We start from the raw sequence: 20000 nt of genomic DNA, 5'->3' as shown, positions 1-20000 counted from the left end.
AAAGGGCTAGAGTGGTGGATATGGAATCCAAATAAGTAGAGAGGATCTGAGCAGCTAAGGAAGCTGTAAACATGACTAGTGAAGTGGTCCAGAGAAGTGAGTTTGGCAAGATAAACATAAGAGAATGGCATGGAATTAAGGTAAGATGTAGGGCAGAAACAATAATATATAGAAGATGGCAGGATAGAATGAGATGGGATAGGGCAAGAGAGCAGGAACAGAATTGAGACAGGCCCAGATACAGATTAATAAGGAAATTGAGGAATTCCTGGAGAAGCAGGAGTCAGCAGTTAAAATGGTAAGGATAAAGGAGTTGGGTGAGAAAAGAGAGGAATTAGAAGATAAAGAGATACAGGCAGATGTGAAAAAATATGAGAGTAATTAATATGATACTGTTATTGTGCAAGCTTAAGGATAGGAAGTGGTGGAGGAAGGTTATAGGAGGTTCATAGAATAGTACTAGGCTAACTGCCCTTGTGAGCCATTTTAAGCCTAACCAATTATCCCTTGTGAGACTTGAACTCTGTACCTTGTGTTTGTAAGGCAAACACCTTAACCATTAGGCCACCCTCCCATCGTAGATAGTCATTTATATATCTGGCTTTGAGAGAGGAATGTAGGTAAAAGGTGCATAAAGCATGGAGATCAGAGATGCAGCTATAATTAGACACAGGAACAAAGGGAAAACTAGTGGGAGGGCTGGATGGCTTTCTGAGTGACTATTATAAATTAATAAGGATAGGAGAACATGCGGCACATTTGTTCAATAGGAGAAGGGGGAAAGGGAGTGATTCTATAATTTGTGTGATAAGCAGAGATGGTAGTGCCATATAAGAGGAAGATTGGAATGAAGCCACTATTAGACAATGAACTTGGTTTGGTTTATAGTTAAGTTCATTGACTAATAGTGATGCCAGAATAATTTGCAGGATATATATGGCTAGATTAAATGTCATCTTACAAAAAGAGGTATGGGGTTCTTAGGTAAATTTTGTGAAAAGTATGTAACCTACAGATCATTGGAGGTTGTTACTAAATTCCAAAACTTGGTGAGATAGGTAGAGGATAAAGGGACTATGGTTCATCCTTATAGGTTTACAGAAGGCTTTTAGTTCTCGGAAATGGGAACTTATCCTAATATTTTGGATTTGGGGGTAGGGGTGACACTGCAGAGCATTACATTTTTCTATAGGGGATCACATATTCAAATTATGGTAAGAGGGATATATCAGACAAGTTTTGTTTAGGGAGAAGGTAAAGACAAGGGTGTCCTTTATGCACAAGGCATTTTATCTTAGTTACTGAAAAAGTAAGCTGGAAGATAACTAGGATGACAGAAAGCTGAAGAGATAAGTGGGAAAAGATGCAGTCTAGACTTCTTGGTTGATGACTGTTTGTTATTACTGAAGTATGTAGAAGACATTTTCCTCAAAGTGCTAAGGATTTTTGAGGAGTTTGGTAGAGAATAATGTTTGGTATTCTGTCCAAAGAAGTCCCTGGTAATGGGGGTGGGAAAGGAGAACAGCATATAGTGAAATTACTTTGGTGAAAGGGTAGGAAGAAGGATTTCTGAATTACATTGTATCCTACAGTGGAGAAAACAAGAAAGAAAACATTGGGAGGAGTTAATACACACACTATATATATATATATATATATATATATATATATATATATATATATATATATATATATATATATATATATATATATATATACACACACACACACACACACAATAATGTGGATGCTGAACAAGTCGACAGGCAAAGTTAGTCAATGAGCAGTAAGGAAGAGATAACAGTGGTGATGGTGTTACTATTAGTGATTTACTTATTAAATGTGTAGAGGAAAACCAGAAGCATTGTGGATAAAGGGAATACCACTGGTATGTGACATATTTTTTGTAAACAGAAGAGAGGTAGGATTGTGAAAGAAGGATTGAGAGCAAAAAGAAAGTTAAGATGAGAGTATGCCAAGTTTAGGAGGTATGCAGTACTAGTTAATGTGATGAGTGAATAAGAAGGACAGAATGAAAGTGTGGGAATAAATTTGGAAATTGAGGGTGATTATATCTGTATCTGTATCTCTCTCTCTCTCTCTCTCTCTCTCTATATATATATATATGTGTGTGTGTGTGTGTGTGTGTGTGTGTGTGTGTGTCTGTGTGCGTATGTGTGTATGGGTCCCCTACAGAATTACGAAGCTTAAAACTTCGAAATTCATATGATCGAAGATCATATGATTAAAGTTTTAAAACATTGAAATCCTGAACAGAGATCAGCATACAGCGTGGAATGGGAGATTTCCCTTTTCCTCGTTGTAGTGCGATCTTGGAGTTGGTATATTTAAGTAGCGGGGGTGTGGGGGGTGCAAGGGGGCTTGCCCCACTTTAAAACATGTTTTGTGATGTGTTAACTGATTTTTGGGGGGGTTTCTTAATTTCGAGATTTCAAGATCTCGAGGTTCTGAATTCGATATTCTGAACCTCGGGAATCTGCTATTTAAAATTAAGAAGTGAATCTACATATATGTATATATATATATATATATATATATATATATATATATATATATATATATATGTATGTGTATAAAATCTATATTTATAACTACTTCTATATCTATCTGTCTATCTATCTATCTAATTATGGGGCTACAAAGAGTAAAGTAGGTAAATTTGACAAAGCTTATGGTGGAAAAGGTAAGACCAAGTGGACCACAGCAGACTAGAACTAAGCACACAATAAAAGACAGACAGCAGCAGATGTACAGGAAGATATTAGGTCAGTGTGAAGAGAAAAGTTTGAGATATGTGGAACAATTGTAAGAAATGGGGAGAGGAAACAATTTCGGACTTATGAAATTATAGGAGAGAGTTTTGTTCTGAGGAAGGGGGATTGGCTACTGTACAGTGATCAGGAATATAGTGAGGGAAAAGGAAGATAAAGACCGTGAATATGATATGGAAAAAGTAGGAAGTAAAGGGTTTGAATGGGGAGGAGAAGAGAGATAGGAGAGGAAAACTAGACAGAGAGTTGGTGCAGAGGAAAGAGATGATTTGTTTTGATAAACAGATTGAAGTGGTTGGAGGAATGTAAGGTGTGGGAAAGTGGTGAGAAATTGAATGATGGTTGAGAAATAGTGAAGATTTTAAAAACTTCAGGGCCATTGTGGGAATGACATTTGAAGTTGTTACACAGGTGATTTAGGACTACAGAATGATTATGTGAGGAAAAGGAGATGGATAATATCCACATGTGGTGGGATTCTAAAGTAGTACAGAAAATTATGAAAGAAGTATGTAGTAAATTATGAAGGGGGTAAACGTGGTGCTTATTTTGCTTAGTTGAGATATATGAAAGGCAGAAAATATGCAGAGAAAAGACAGCAGAGAAATGTTGCTAATGTCAGGTTGACTAAAAAGGGAAATTGTTAAAGCATGAAAGGCTGGGTGTATTAATTTAGTGCAGGTACACAAGACAAGGCAATGGATATAGCAGGTAGCAGGAAGAGAGGGTAACAGATGGTGTGACAATAGGAGATACTGCCAGCCATCCCAGGAAGAGGTAGGGCAGTAAATGTAAGACTTGTGCCAGCACAGCTAGCTGGAATTTTATAAATTGTATGTCACTAGTATATCACCCTGATCTGTACAGATGCTTGTGCTGAAAATGTATTTGTGAGCTTTTCTTGTGTTAATTCTGTTAAAATGTATCAACAGTGCACCCTGCTGAAATGAAGAGAAATGTGTATGTATTATGGTATCTGAATTAAATGTATATGTTTTAATAGAGAACACTCGCACAGCAATGGTTAACCAGCTGACTTATTTTAAGAAGAATAAGGGAAATATACATGAGCTGTTAAATCATTAAATGTCACCCCACAGTGCTGAGTAATCCTGGAGCTGGTAGGTTTGGGAGCAGCTGTTATATGCTAGCTTTTGTGAAGAAGGGGAGAAGTGTTGTAAATGTTTCTGGCTCCAGGCATTGCCATAAAAGCTCTAAATGTGTATTGTAGCAATCTGCTAAAGTTTTGTCTCAAACTTCAGAAGGAGTTATTATGGGAACCTAAAGTCAGGTGACCAGATGAGGTAATTTTGCAAGTCATCTTGGATATTATATTTTACAGGGAGTAATCTCGGGATATAGAGTATTCGATTTGGGGCCTGACTAGAAACACTGCTCACATATTTCCTCTTGCCTTGCCCAAGTAAGTAACATAACTAGGGAACAATAAAATTCTCTTAGATTCAGTCAGGAATATAGTGAAGCTTAGTTTAGATATTGTTTTCTTTATGCGTCTAAGCCTGTCCTTCAACGTTCTTTTCAATATTTCCTGTGATCTGAACTCTGTGGTTTACTGTGAATATATATTCAGTATTTTCATGTTCTTTTATTATTTGTTATTAAATATATTTAAAACTTTTATTGTGACTGGTTCTAGTAGAGAGTATCTAACCTTTGAGAGTACTTATGCTTATTTGGTGACACTGTGTAGGAAGTACACTGTGTACTACTATTTGTATTAGTATTAATATTGCATATAGAGTATAATTGGGCACCCTTCATTAAGAGCCTTAGCGTACCTGATTGTGAAGCATCTGGTGGCAGTGAATATACCTTATAGTCTGGGCAGAAGGGAACATAGCTAGTAGACCTGTGCCAGTCTTTCCCAGGTGTGCAAGGTATAGGATATTTTATGCATAGAAGTAGTAATGAAAGTGTGCCAAGTACCATTGTGCACAACATTGCTAACTGTAAGAATATAAATGGATTGCACAAATTCCTTGGAACTTATAGACCGAAAGATAAACATGTGTGTGTGTGTGTGTGTGTGTGTGTGTGTGTGTGTGTGTGTGTGTGTGTGTGCAAATTAAATCTCTCAGTGTGTGTCAGCTACTTGGGGCTGGGACATGAAGCACTGAATTTGCAGAGAGGGTGCTGGAGGACTTGGCTTAGACACTTGGCTGAGGACCTAACCCTACAGCTGTACCAGAGGGTAGTCTTATTGGGGACCTGGAGAGACACAGATATACAGACATCCAGACCTTGGGTCTTGATGCAGAGAGGTCTCTATCTGGAAATACTGAGTGTATCCATTTGTATTCCAAGTGCACGTCCCTCTCCAGTGTCAGTGGTGAGGATTCAGGCTACTTGATTACTGGCCCAGCATGAGGATGACATATTGATTCCCATCACATATTGCCAACAGTGGTGGGTGTCACAGTTGGATTAAAAGATTACAACAGAAGTAGGATGCAATTTGGAAATAAAGACAACAAATAGAAGGGAGGGGCAGTAAGCAAGGAGAACTGAGACAAGTGAGTGTTATAATTTAAGAGGAGAATAAAAAGGGAGTGAAAGGAGGTAAAACTTGTAATCTGTAGAATTATGGAAGAGTATGAGAGGTGTAATCTGTGAATAATAACAACATGAATAACAAGAAAGTGTTAAAGTATAACATTTAAGTGAATATCTATGTATGACATGTTTTATATAGACAGATATATATCTCACTTTATCTATCAAAGTATACAAGAGATTTCTCTGATTATTTCATTATTTCTGATAAACATGATCTGATTTTAAGTCTGGCTGAGTGCTGTTGGGTATGATTTTTTAATAAAAAAATGGCACAAAAGAAAAAGATACCTATCTATATATATGCATGTGTTTGTGTGTGTGTGTGTGTGAGTGCTGTTGGGTATGATTTTTTAATAAAAAAATGGCACAAAAGAAAAAGATACCTATCTATATATATGCATGTGTGTGTGTGTGTGTGTGTGTGTGTGTGTGTGTGTGTGTGTGTGTGTGTATACACACACACACACACACACATATATATATATATATATATATATATATATATATATACATTTTCAACAACGTCACATGCACAAACCAACAAAGGTGCTCGAAACCATCAAAATCCCACCTTCAACTGAGAACTGGCACTCGGGAATCATAAATACATTAAGAGCACGAACGAAACCAAAAAGACCAAGTAAACGAAGAAAGCACAGACTGGCTGAAAAATAATTCACTTTACTTCGAATAAATAAAATAATGCAAACAAAGGCAAATATCCAAGTGAGGTAAAATAAGATAAGCGCTTTCGTTTGGCGGTTGCCAAACTTTTTCAAACAAACAAAACATCACTTCCTGTTGGTTAAATACTCCAATTTAGTGATGTAATCCATGCTTAAACTGCGGAACCTTAAAGGTACAATGTATCCTAAATAGTGTAACAATAGCCAAATAACCATAACATTTTATATAACTCGAATGTAACCATCTATCAGCACATAAAAATGCTGTCGCTTCTGCAAATGACCCTCAAAGCTTACATAAAATCATCAGAAAGTGAACCATTTAAAACTACCTATATACATGTAATAAAGTTTGAAAGTAAAATTGTGTTAAATAGGACTTTAAATAACATTAACTTACTTTCATCAATAACCTACAACAACTCGATGCCTAAATAGTCTCCAGTACACGCGTATCTTGATCAGACTTTTTGTCAACAAGTAAATAACGTCAACACTACATATAATAGTTCTCATGTAACGGTGACTGTAAAATAAGAAATCCTGTATCAATTTCATTCCTGTAAAGGTGGCAATTCCAAAATAAATATAATGTAGCCAGATAGTGAACCAACCTTGTAAATAAACTAGTAAGAATGTGTATAAGGAGGTGTGTTAAAAACTAAATGTGTTTAAGGGCGGTATGTTGAAGAAAAAGGAATGTATTGAAGTATGTATTGTCTAAAATGTATTATATTTGTTTTATATTAATTAATGAACCATTTGAAACAACCAAAATGAAGGTGTTGTAATAAAATACTATAGGTAATGTGTGTGTGGTTAATAACTAAACATAACGAACTTCTAAACTTGACATGATGTTATAATAAATGTTTTTGTTAAAAAATATATTAATTTCAATATTTTAAATATTATTGTTAAAAAATATACAGTTAAAAATAAGATATACAATCACCATAATTAATAAAGTTTTATAATATCTTCAATAAATAAATAATAATAATTATTAATTAATAATATTATATATAAATATATTGTATGTATGAATACATAATGTAAAACAGTATATGAAATATATGCACGGGTATGTAATATAAAAACTATATAAATATAATAAATATAATTGATATATATGTAACCATTCAAGTACAAAAAAGTATGTCAGTACTAAATGTATAATATTTGTAAAATATAGTATATGTATATATGAAATTATCTACAGTATACCAATAAATAAAAATGAGACACGTGTAATAAAACTCAATATGAATAATAAATGCTAATATGCCAATAACCACACAAAAATATACAAAAGTGTAATAAGAATGTAAAATATAAAATACTGAGGTAAGTACTATCCCTATACCTTGTATATATCTATATACATTTATGTAATATAATAAATGTATGTATCCAAAAGGATGACCTATAAATTAATTGATTATCTAACAAGAGATTTTAATTTTAAAATACTAGCAACAGAAATGGCATTATTCAATCCTGGCCAATTATGTGCATTAAGTTTTATTTGCCATTGTAATTCTAGTTTTTCCAATAGTGGTTGCCATGCACCACCCCTGGCATCCAAGTTTAAAACATCTAGAACAACAAATTTAAAAGAATGGGATGCATAAGTAATAATATGTCTAGCTAAAGCATTCATTTCATTACAATCACGTATAGTTCTAATGTGTTCTCCCATGCGATCTTTCAATTTCCTTTCTGTTTTACCTACATAAAACGCCGTGTATGTACAACATAAGGCACAATATATACAACAAACTTTTTCCTTTATTCGAATCTTTGTGCCATTAATTGCTAATTCAGTGGTTTCAAACACATAACTGCAATATTTACACCTGCCATATTTATACATTCTCCCTTGTTTTGTGTTATGTGTGTTTTCCAAACATTTTTTCAAGTTCATACCCTTTTTATACACTATTGATGGATTATAATTAAAATGCTGGTGTAAAAATGGATCAGCTATTAAAAGTTGCCAATTTTTTGTAAGTATCTTATTAATTGAACCACTGTCAGAATTAAAAGTAGTAATGAAACTTCTAGTGAAGTTTTTTACTTCATTAGTAGTTTGAATGTTAGTAACATTATACATGGAATAAATCAAGTCAGAGGTGTTCGATTGTGTGTTCGTATCTTCCATATTACTAGCCTCTATAGAATCTGTAGTTATGTTGTTCGTTTGGTTCAACAGAGGTTTGAAATATGAATTATCACGTTTAGTTATTATTTCTACCATAACATCATTTATCAATCTATTAGGATACCCTCTGTTTTTGAACATTCCACATAAATTCAGACATTCAGATATAAAGTCATCCCTTTTACTAATCATTCTTGCTGCTCTAACAAATTGGCATTTTAGAACTGCTCTTTTTTGAGCATAAGGATGGCAACTATCAAAATGCAAAAAACTATTGCTGTAGGTCTTTTTTCGAAATATTTTTGATATATATCTCTTGTTATTGTAATCTTTTTTCTAATAAGACGTCCAAGTAAGCTATTGTGTTTTTATTAAATATAGCTGTAAATTTTAAAAAGGAAGTAGTTGAATTAATATAATTTAAAAATTCATCTATCCCTTCTTCATTCCCATTCCATAAAACAAATATATCATCTAAAAAACGTAAGTAAGTTTTACAATGAATAAAGAATGGGGAATTGAAAATAAATTTCTTTTCCCATACACACATAACTATGTTTGCATAGAGGCCTCTGCAAGAGATCCCATAGCTACCCATTCATTTTGTAAATAGATGTTATTATTAAAAAATATAAAGTTATTTTTTAAAATAATATCTATTAACTGATCAAATAAATTAATGCTGTTTTGAATTAAACCCTTTTCCATCAAGTATAAGTTTACCCATTCCATTCCTAGTTGGTGTGGAATGACAGAATATAGGTCTTTGACGTCTATAGTTAAGAAGATATCCTTTTCATTATATGTTACAGAACCTATTGTAGACAAAAAAATCCCAAGAATCTTTTAATAAATAATTTTCTGCATGTATATATGATTTCAATTTGTTATCAATAAATTTTGCTATTGGATTAGTGATAGAACCCTGTGCATCTACAATGGGTCTGAACGGGGGTGTATTTACATCTTTATGAATTTTAGGGACTCCAAACATAGTTGGAGTCCTTGGATCACTGACGTTCATGTAATTAAATTTGTCAATATTTATATCCCCTTCAATAAATAAATCATGAAGGATCCCTCTAATACGTCTGTAAGCTCCATTTATTTCATTAATGGAGCTCCTTTTATATGTATTACTATTTAATATGGCTTCTATTTTGATATTATAATCATGGGTATTAAATATAGTCATACCCCCTCCTTTGTCTGGCTTTATAAGTCTAACACTTTTTGTTTTAATTAGTGTCTTTAACATATCATTCTCCTCTTTAGATAAGTTATATTTCTTGTCTATTGTTCCTGAAGATTCAAGTGCACGAAGATCGAGTTCACACAATTTTTCAAAAATTTCCAAAGTAGGATGCAATGGAGGATTGTATGAACTGGAAATATAGAACGGTTTCAATACCTGTTCTGTATTTCGAAATAACAAACTTAAATTTAATTTCCGAACAAAAACTTTAAGATCAATTATTGAATGCACAATACTCATATTTTTGTTTGGAATGAATGTTTGTCCTTGTGACAACAAGTCACAAATACAATTATCAAAGACATAGTCAGAATAATTATATACTGTAAAATCTTTAGTATTGTTTGTATAAATGACAGGGCAACTTGGTACAGATGTTGCACACTCTAGTGGCCTCTCCACTGGCCTCTGTGATAGTTGTTCCTTCTCCTTGAAAAAGTCCCCCAAGTGTAAAATTGGTTCTGCGGCCCCCAATTTCTCCTTTGATTTTGTTGCTGCACTGCTTGCTGACGTTGCTGTAACCTTTCTGACCTCCGAAGAGGAGGAAAATAATCTGTTTCTAAAAAATCATCATTTTCTTCAATTTCAACGTGTTCAATACTCGTGCTGGGATTATTGTTTGTCTCATTTCTAACATCATGAGATATCAATTTAAAATCCCATTGTTGAGATATGGGGGGTGGGGGGTAAGCTGTGCCCTGTCCATGAGCATTTATGTCTCTCTCTAGTTTTTTAAGCTTCCTGTCTTTAATCAACTTAATTTTTTCATCAATAGATTTAAAAATACGTTGATAATCAAAATCATCATTAGAAAAAGCCAAGTCATTTTTTACTGCTGAGTCAAGTACATTAGCTTTCTTAGATAAAAAATCAATTGTCTTCTTGTTGTCACTGATGACTAAATTCATATAATCCATGCCAAACTTGTCAAAAAGTTTAATTAAATCAATATGCAAGGTTGAAATAGCTGTAAGACCAGTGGGGAATCGCCATATACGTAAACCCTTTGGATCTATACTGTTCTTTATGCATTCCAAAAAGTAATTGTTGTCCATTTGCAATTTCTTTATTTTTAACAGAACATGATCTAATTCAGTCAATTTGTCATGGTAAGTTTTAGGCATACCTGAAGTGGAGTTCGTTGTAGGTAAAAAAACACTGTCTCTGTTTAACCAGGAAGAAAAATCATTGTTTCTTAGTCTAGTAGTAACCACTGTTCTAGATGGCCGTTCATCCGTGCCTGTATCTGTTCGATCCAAAGGCATAACAGCTGAAGTAGAAGCCCTAACATCAGGTTCCCCAGTATTTGACCCGCTTATGTCCACAAACGAGTTAGAATGGAGTGAAAGATTAGAACATTGCGACAGGTTGCGTTGTTCTAGCCGGTCAAGCCTGTCAGTTAATTTTTGAATTAATAATGTTAAGCTGCCAAGCGTATTATCTGATCCAATTTCGGACTCCGTCTCAGCCAAATCCATGGAATGAAGTACCAAGACAATAAGAGCACGAACGAAACCAAAAAGACCAAGTAAACGAAGAAAGCACAGACTGGCTGAAAAATAATTCACTTTACTTCGAATAAATAAAATAATGCAAACAAAGGCAAATATCCAAGTGAGGTAAAATAAGATAAGCGCTTTCGTTTGGCGGTTGCCAAACTTTTTCAAACAAACAAAACATCACTTCCTGTTGGTTAAATACTCCAATTTAGTGATGTAATCCATGCTTAAAATGCAGAACCTTAAAGGTACAATGTATCCTAAATAGTGAAACAATAGCCAAATAACCATAACATTTTATATAAATCGAATGTTACCATCTATCAGCACATAAAAGCGCTGTCGCTTTTGCAAATGACCCTCAAAGCTTACATAAAATCATCAGAAAGTGAACCATTTAAAACTACCTATATACATATAATAAAGTTTGAAAGTAAAATTGTGTTAAATAGGACTTTAAATAACATTAACTTACTTTCATCAATAACCTACAACAACTCGATGCCTAAATAGTCTCCGTTACATGCGTATCTTGATCAGACTTTTTGTCAACAAGTAAATAACGTCAACACTACATATAATAGTTCTCATGTAACAGTGACTGTAAAATAAGAAATCCTGTATCAATTTCATTCCTGTAAAGGTGGCAATTCCAAAATAAATATAATGTAGCCAGATGGTGAACCAACCTTGTAAATAAACTAGTAAGAATGTGTATAAGGAGGTGTGTTAAAAACTAAATGTGTTTAAGGGCGGTATGTTGAAGAAAAGGGAATGTATTGAAGTATATATTGTCTAAAATGTATTATATTTGTTTTATACTAATTAATGAACCATTTGAAACAACCAAAATTAAGGTGTTGTAATAAAATACTATAAGTAATGTGTGTGTGGTTAATAACTAAACATAACGAACTTCTAAACTTGACATGATGTTATAATAAATGTATTGTTAAAAATATATTAATTTCAATATTTTAAATATTATTGTTAAAAAATATACAGTTAAAAATAAGATATACAATCACCATAATTAATAAAGTTTTATGAATACATTAACAAAGCAAAATATTTACCATGCTCAATAAATCAAGCTTCAATGCTCTTTAACATTGTAATATTATAAACTGCAGTCTGGCACGAGCAAAGTTTTAAGCAAACCAGTTTCATCAGTGTCAGAATTTGTTCATGCCATACAGCAGTTTACAATATTACAATATTAAAGAGTATTGAAGCTTCATTTATTGAACATGGTGAAGTTTTTGTTGTTTTAATGTATTTATGGTTCTCAGTTGAAGGTGACAGTATATATATTTATACACACACTTACCTCTTTCTCTACATCTGTACACATATATATATATATATATATATATATATATATATATATATATATATACACACATATATGGGTCTACTTCACTTATCCGACATCCCACATAACTGACACACAAAACACCAAGCCGACAACACCGACATTTCACAACACCGAAACCGCACATATCTGACACACACAATACGGACACTTAAAAACCTAAAAAGCTAAGTTCCCCTCACTCGCACACTGCCCACCATCTGCACTAAACTAAACCCTTACCACTAAAACAAAACATATACTACAAATAAAAAAATCTAAAAAATTTACATTCCCATTTCATGTTCTTCATCCCCACATACCCCCCATAACTTAAATATATCAGCTTCAAGATCGCACTACAATGTCCACAAGAACAGATTTCCTGTTCCACTCTAGTTGGATTGTCGACCATTTGGAAGTCAGCAAACTGACATGTCTGTCATCTGACACGTTGAGCTTTTCAGCTTGGTGTTTAGTGAGTCAGTCTACTGAGATTTAGTAATCTCAAGTAGACCCATATATATATGTAAGTATATATATATATATATATATATATATATATATATATATATGTGTGTGTGTGTGTGTGTGTGTATATATATATATATATATATATATATATATATATATATATATATATATATATATATATATATATATATTCACCAATATACACACACACACAGACAAACACACACACACACGCACACACACACACACACACACACACACACACACACACACACACACACACACACACACACACACACACACACACAGGATATAAAAAGTTTACACACCCCTGTAAAATGCCAGGTTTTTGTGATATAAAAAAATGAGACCATGATAAATCATTTCAAAACTTTTCCCACCTTTAATGTGACCTATAACCTGTACAATTCAATTGAAAAACAAACAAATCTGTTAGAGGAAAAAATTATAAAAAAAATAAAAAACGCACAATAAGCTGGTTGCATAAGTGTCCACACCCTTAGACTAATACTTTGTTGAAGCACCTTTTGATTTAATTACAGCATTCAGTCTTCTTGGGTAGGAGTCTATCAGCATGGCACATCTTGACTTGGCAATATTTACCCACTCTTCCTTGCAAAAGTACTCCAAATCTGTCAGATTGAGAGGGCATCTCTTGTGCACAGCCCTCTTCAGGTCACCCCACAGATTTTCTATTGGATTTAGGTCTTGGCTCTAGCTGGGCCATTCCAAAACTTTAATTTTCTTCTGGTGAAGCCATTCTTTTGTTGATTTGGATGTGTACTTGTGGTCATTGTCATGTTGAAAGGTGAAATTCGTCTTCATCTTCAGCTTTCTAGCAGATGCCTGAAGGTTTTGGGCCAAAAGTGACTGGTATTTGGAACTGTTCTTAATTCCCTCCACCTTGACTAAAGCCCACGTTACAGCTGAAGAAAGGCAAACCGAAAGCATGATACTGCCACCACCATGCTTCACTATGGGGATGGTGTTCTTTTGGCGATGTGAACTGTTGTTTTTTCCATCTTGCAACCCTTCCCCATAGCCAAGACATATGGAGGATATGGGAGATTGTTGTCCCATGTAGTACACAGCCAGTACTTGCCAGAAGTTCCTGCAACTCCTTTACTCTTGCTGTAGGTCTCTTGGCAGCCTCTCTGACAGGTTCTCATCTTGTCTTTTAATTAATTTTGGAGGGACATCCAGTTCTTTGCAACGTCACTGTTGTCCCATATTTTCTCCACTTTTTAATGACTGTCTTCACTGTGTTCCATGGTATATCCAATGCTGTGGAAAGTTTTTTCTACCCTTCTCCAGACTGATACCTTTCAACAATGAGATCCCTTTGATGCTTTGTAAAGTCTCTGTGATCCATGGCTTTTGCTGTAGCAGGCAATGGAGTAAATGTCAGGAAAATCCTACTAGGACAGCTGAACTTTATTTGGGGTTAATCAGAGTCTCTTTAATTGATGGCAGGTGTGTACCCAAAAAGACTGAATACTATAATTAAATCAAAAGGTGCTTCAACAAAGTTTAATGGTGTGCACACTTATGCAACCAAATTGTTATACATTTTTATTTCTTATATTTTTTCCCTAACAGATTTGTTTGTTTTTCAATTGATATGTACAGGTTATAGGTCACATTAAAGGTGGGAAAAGTTTTGAAATTATTTATTGTGGTCTCATTTTTTATATCACAAAAACCTGACATTTTAACAGGGGTGTGTAAGCTTTTTATATCCACTGTATCTATATATATATATATATATATATATATATATATATATATATATATATATATATATAGAATATATAATATATATATATATATATATATATATACACATATATATACACATATATATATATATATATATATATATATATATATATATATATATACAGACACACACATATATATATATTTATATATATATATATATATATATATACACACACACACACACACACACACACACACACACACACACACACACACACACACACACACACACACACACAGGTTAGCACAGTGGTGCAGTGGTTAGTGTTGTCACTTCACAGCAAGAGTTTTACGGTTCAATTCTTGGCTGGGGTGCCTTCTGTGTGGAGTGTGCATGTCCTCCCTGTGTTCTCGTGTGTTTCTTCTGGGTGCTCTGGTTTCCTCCCACATTCTCAAGACATGCTGTAGGTGTATTGGATGTTCTATATTGGCTCTAAGTGTGAGTTTGTGTGTGTTTCTAAGGAAGGTTGGGTGATAGGATGGCAGCTTGACACTGTAAAACTCTGCTGCCACTCATTCTGCGGACCAGTGATCTGCTGTGGTAACCCCTAATGGGAGCAGCCAAAAAGAGAAGAAGGAGATAAACATGTATACATATGTAATATGGTTACATGCACTGAGTCAAATGCATAGTCTATCTGCAGGTAGGTGTGGTATCTCTGCTGCTGATATAACAGTATATGGAATTTTTCCGTATTTTGTACAGTTAGGGTATAGTACACCTGTTTTTCTTTTGAATATGGCTGTGTAATCATAGATTAAGTAAGGGGGTGAAGAGCAAAGTCCCCAAATTAGTGGTGCTGGCAGTGATGCTCCCAAGTGAGCATTTGAATAAGGTTGCTATGTTGGAAAGCAAACAATCACAATAGTAAACCTATTTAGCTTGAGGTTTGCTTTTGCAATTATTTGGTTTCTGGTACTTTGCACTGTCTATCTGTGACCCAGTTAAGGAAGTCTAGTGAATTGCATTTTATGCCTGCCTGCAAGGCAGATGGTTAAATGCCCATTCAGTTTTTCAAAGACCGAGATCTATATCACGCTACAGCATGGAGCTGTTATAGGACGCACCACAGGGATTACTAAAGTTACTAGAGACATCCTTCCCGAACGGTGCATTTCACACTGAATGACATCAGCAGGTTTACCAAAGTAGGGCATTTCAATTGTACTGCGAGTGGCTAGCCTAAAATGCATTGCTCCCTATGCAGACAGTGAGACACACACAGAACATCCACAACAGACATGTGTGGGTAAAGAACCCCTGACCAAGGCCTATTTCACACTACAGCATGGAACAGTTATAGGGCGCACCACAGGGATTACTACTAAACAGCTTGTTCCTCAAAGTTGTATTTCACAATGAATGACATCAGCAGGATTGGCAAAGTAGGGCATTTGAATAGTACTGCAAGTGAGTAGCCTATGATGCATTGCTCCATACACAGACATTGAAACACACACAAAACATCCAGAACTGCCATGGGTGGCGATGGAACCCTACCACAGTTCTAAATCACACTACAGCAGTACGCAGTTACAGGACACACTACAGAGATTACTGGGCTATGATTTTCCCAGAGGTGTATTTCTAGGTGAGTGACATCAGCAGCCTTGCCAAAGTTGAGTATATGAATTCTAAGGAGTGTGAGTAACCTAAAAGGCATTGTTCGTTACTCAGTCAGAAACACAAAGACACACACACACACACAGTTGCCAAGTCCAGGGTTAGAACACCTACCTAACTACTTTATCACACTACAGCAGTATGCAGTTATAGGATGTGATACAAAGACTACTGGGCTATTACTTTCCCAGAGTTGTATTTCTATGTGAGTGATATCAGCTGCCTTGCCAAAGTTTAGTATATGAATTGTACGGAGTGTGAGTAGCCTAAAAAGCATTGCTCTTTGCTCAGTCAGACACACACGCACAGATTCACAGGTGTGGGGTTTAAACACCTACCTAAGTACTTTATCACACTACAGCAGTACACAGTTACAGGACACACTATTGAGATTACTGGGCTTTGACTTTTCCAGTGGTGTATTGCTAGGTGAGTGACATCAGCAGCCCTGCCAAAGTTGAGTATATGAATTGTACAGAGTGTGAGCAACCTAAAAGCATTGCTGTCTACTCAGTCTGGGGTTAGAACACCTACCTACCTCCTTTATCACACTACAGCAGTACGCACTTACAGGACGCGCTACAGAGATTATTGGGCTATGACTTTCAAAGAGGTGTATTGCTAGGTGAGTGACATCAGCATCCTTGTCAAAGCTGAGTATATAAATTGTACTGAGTGTGAGTAGCCTAAGCAGCATTGCTCTCTACTCAGTCAGAGACAGAAAGACACGCACAAAAACACACACTTGCACAATTGTCAAGTCTGGGGTTAGAACTACTACCTAACTAGTTTATCACTACAGCAGTATGCAATTATGGGACGCGCCATGGGGATTACTGAGCTACAGCTCTCCCAAAGGTGTATTTCACATTGGATGACCTCAGCAGGCTTGTCATGATACTGCTATGGGGAGGGTGGTGTGTGTATGGGCCATAACCCATTCATGTAGGGGTTGACATGCCACATGCGGGCACACATGGGGTCATATGCCACAGGTACGTGTATATAGTTACTAGGTGACTACTTCCTTGTACAGTCATGTTGCACAGCTGGCACATGCACCACATAGTCTATCATGCTGACAGATACTGGTGGCTAGTATCTGCAGTAAGTGACACCTGCACCTCATGTGTTTGGGGCCCTTTGGCTGTGTGCTGGGTGGGATAGGCCCAAATGGCTCATTGTCATGGTCACCCTCCCACACATCTATGTCCATCTACCTTTGGCTTATTATAGTGTGTTGTCCTTACATATATGTCTGTATTCCTATCCACTGTGTGTGCAAGGCAGGAGTGGTGCATACTGACATATGTCTGCACTAAGAACTGCAACTGCCACATATGTCTGGTCCACTGCTGTTTGCAGACAAGGCCTTCATGTGTTTAAGTGTGTGAGCATGCCCAGTATGACCTTTCGGTATGTTGTTGACTGACATTGCCTTCATTCCTTAAAGTGTGTGAGCATGCCCAGTATGGCCATCTATATTGCATGTGTAGATGAAGTCCAGGTAGTTTGTATTGTGGTGCTGACCTTTGTGTTGTACACCGACAGGTAGCATGCTGTGAATGCAGGGTATACATCGGTCATTTGGCATTGACTGTTGCTACATTTCTGCATAGCGAGGGGGACACCTGACTGTTTCTACATTTCTACACAGGAGTTGGGGGGCACACGTGACTGTTACTATAAGTGTATGTAGGATGGTGGGGCACACCTGACACTTTTAGACATTTGCTAGGACTGTACTAGTACGTTGGGTACACCATTTCAGTCTGTAGTCTTACTTATCGTGCTGGCTAGAGGCATACCAGTGTACTTCAGATCTTAGCTTTAACTACCTACATATTAGTTTCTGACATCCTAGCCTTCACAACTTACATCTAACTGCCTGGCATGCTGTAGTCTGTCTGTGTAGGCCTGGAAAAGGTGTTACCCATAGGGCTCATTCAGAGGTCATAGTACAGCATTTGTTTGTGTTTGTCTACACCTATCCTGACGGCTGTGACTGTTGTTGGGTATGTGCCAGACCCAACTGGCATGTGTGAGTCACTTACCTTGTGGGTGTCCCAGTATTGAGGGTGGTGCTGCAGGGCTGCTTATGTCGGATGCACATAGTACACTCCCTATACATGGTTGAGCACAGGTAGTGTCATCTTTGGCATCCCTTTTACTGTATGTGCGAGTCGGAGAGAGGTGTCATTTCCTGGGTCCCTACTGTGCCAGTGCATGTGCTATGCGTTGACTTTTTGCCAAGGCCAGGGCATACTGGGCATGCCTCCTTCTGCCTACTGGGGCAGGCTCAGGTTGTTCCTCCTCCGAGTCACTCTGTGCCTGTGCAGGCCTTGACAATGATGGGGGGCCGTGTGGCCCTGCCCCATGCTGTTCCTGCTGCAGCTGTTTCCACAGGATCATATTGTGTAGCATGGCACATACAAGGACAATCTGGGTACATGTAGTTAGTGAGTACTGCAAGACTCCCCCAGATGTGTCCAGGCACCGGAACTGTGACTTGAGCATCCCAAACACACGCTCTATTATGATTCGTGTTTGTGCATGTGCCTCATTATGGAGTACTTGCTCAGGTGTGTGTGCACTTCTGATGGGTGTCATCAGCCATGGCTCCAGTGCGGATCCAGCATCCTCCACTAGGTGACCGTGTGGGATGTCCCCATTGGCAATTGTCTGGTACAGCTGCATCAGATGCCAGATGTGGGAATCACAGCTTCCAAGGCAGTCAGCATACACATTCATTATTATGCCCTGGGCATCGCACATGACCTGTCAGTTGATGGAGGGGAAGCCCTTGCGGTTGATGTAGACCCTACCCCACTCACCTGGTGGTGCTTTAATGCATATGTGCGTGCAGTATATTGCACCCACTACTTCAGGGTATTCTGCTATTTGGTGTAAGAGATGCATATTGCTGGCCAACGCCTCACGGGGGATGGGGAAATATACGTGCTCACCGACATGTGCTGACATGGCATCCAGGAACTGGTGGAGTACCCCGGATACTGATGCCTGTGAAATCCCCATCATATCCCCAGTTGGCCTTTGGAAGGTACCTGTAGCTAGTATTCTTAGGCCTACACATACCTTCATATCCACTGGGATGGGTTCCCCTCTGTTAGTTCTGTGTGTGAGGCGTGGCCTGCACAGCTCAATAATTTGATGTAGGAGGTCCTGATCCACCCTATAGCGCTCCAATATCTCCAGCTCATGTAGCCCTTGGTAGGTTACCCTGGGTCTGTACACTGTTTTCCATTTCCTCACTATGGGTTGCTCAGCAGCATTCACATCCTCACCACCCTCAGCCTCTTGCACATGCTGGTTTATGATAGCAAAAGCAGCCCCTAACATTTTTTCTTTTGCTTTCATTTTGTAAAATTTCCCCTTCTGTATACACCAGTGGTGCAGAGGTTTTGGGAAAAACAAGGGGGAAAGGTGTTTGCATAGTTTATAGTGGTGTGCTGGGCTGGGCTGCTGCCTGTGTAATTGGCTGTTTCTGATACATTTCACCTGTCAGCTAATCTAGTTCTCCTTGATTACCTTCCTACTCCTGTCTTCCCTTCCCATTGCCTCCCTGTTTAAGCCTGTGTGCGCCTTGCAAACGGAGTGCTCAAATATGCACAGAGCTGCTATTTCCTAGTTTAACTTCCTTTTTCTTGCTGTAAAACTCGGTGTGCGGCACGCACACCTGCTTACACTTTATAAAGAGTGCTAGGCAGTTTGGACACACCTCTAGCTTAGCTGTGATAAGCTAGGAGCAGTC

Source organism: Protopterus annectens, chromosome 6.part0, assembly GCF_019279795.1.
Source record: "Protopterus annectens isolate FY-2018-M chromosome 6.part0, PAN1.0, whole genome shotgun sequence".
In the NCBI taxonomy this organism is placed as follows: domain Eukaryota; kingdom Metazoa; phylum Chordata; order Ceratodontiformes; family Protopteridae; genus Protopterus; species Protopterus annectens.
Note: the sequence above shows the minus strand (reverse complement) of the source record.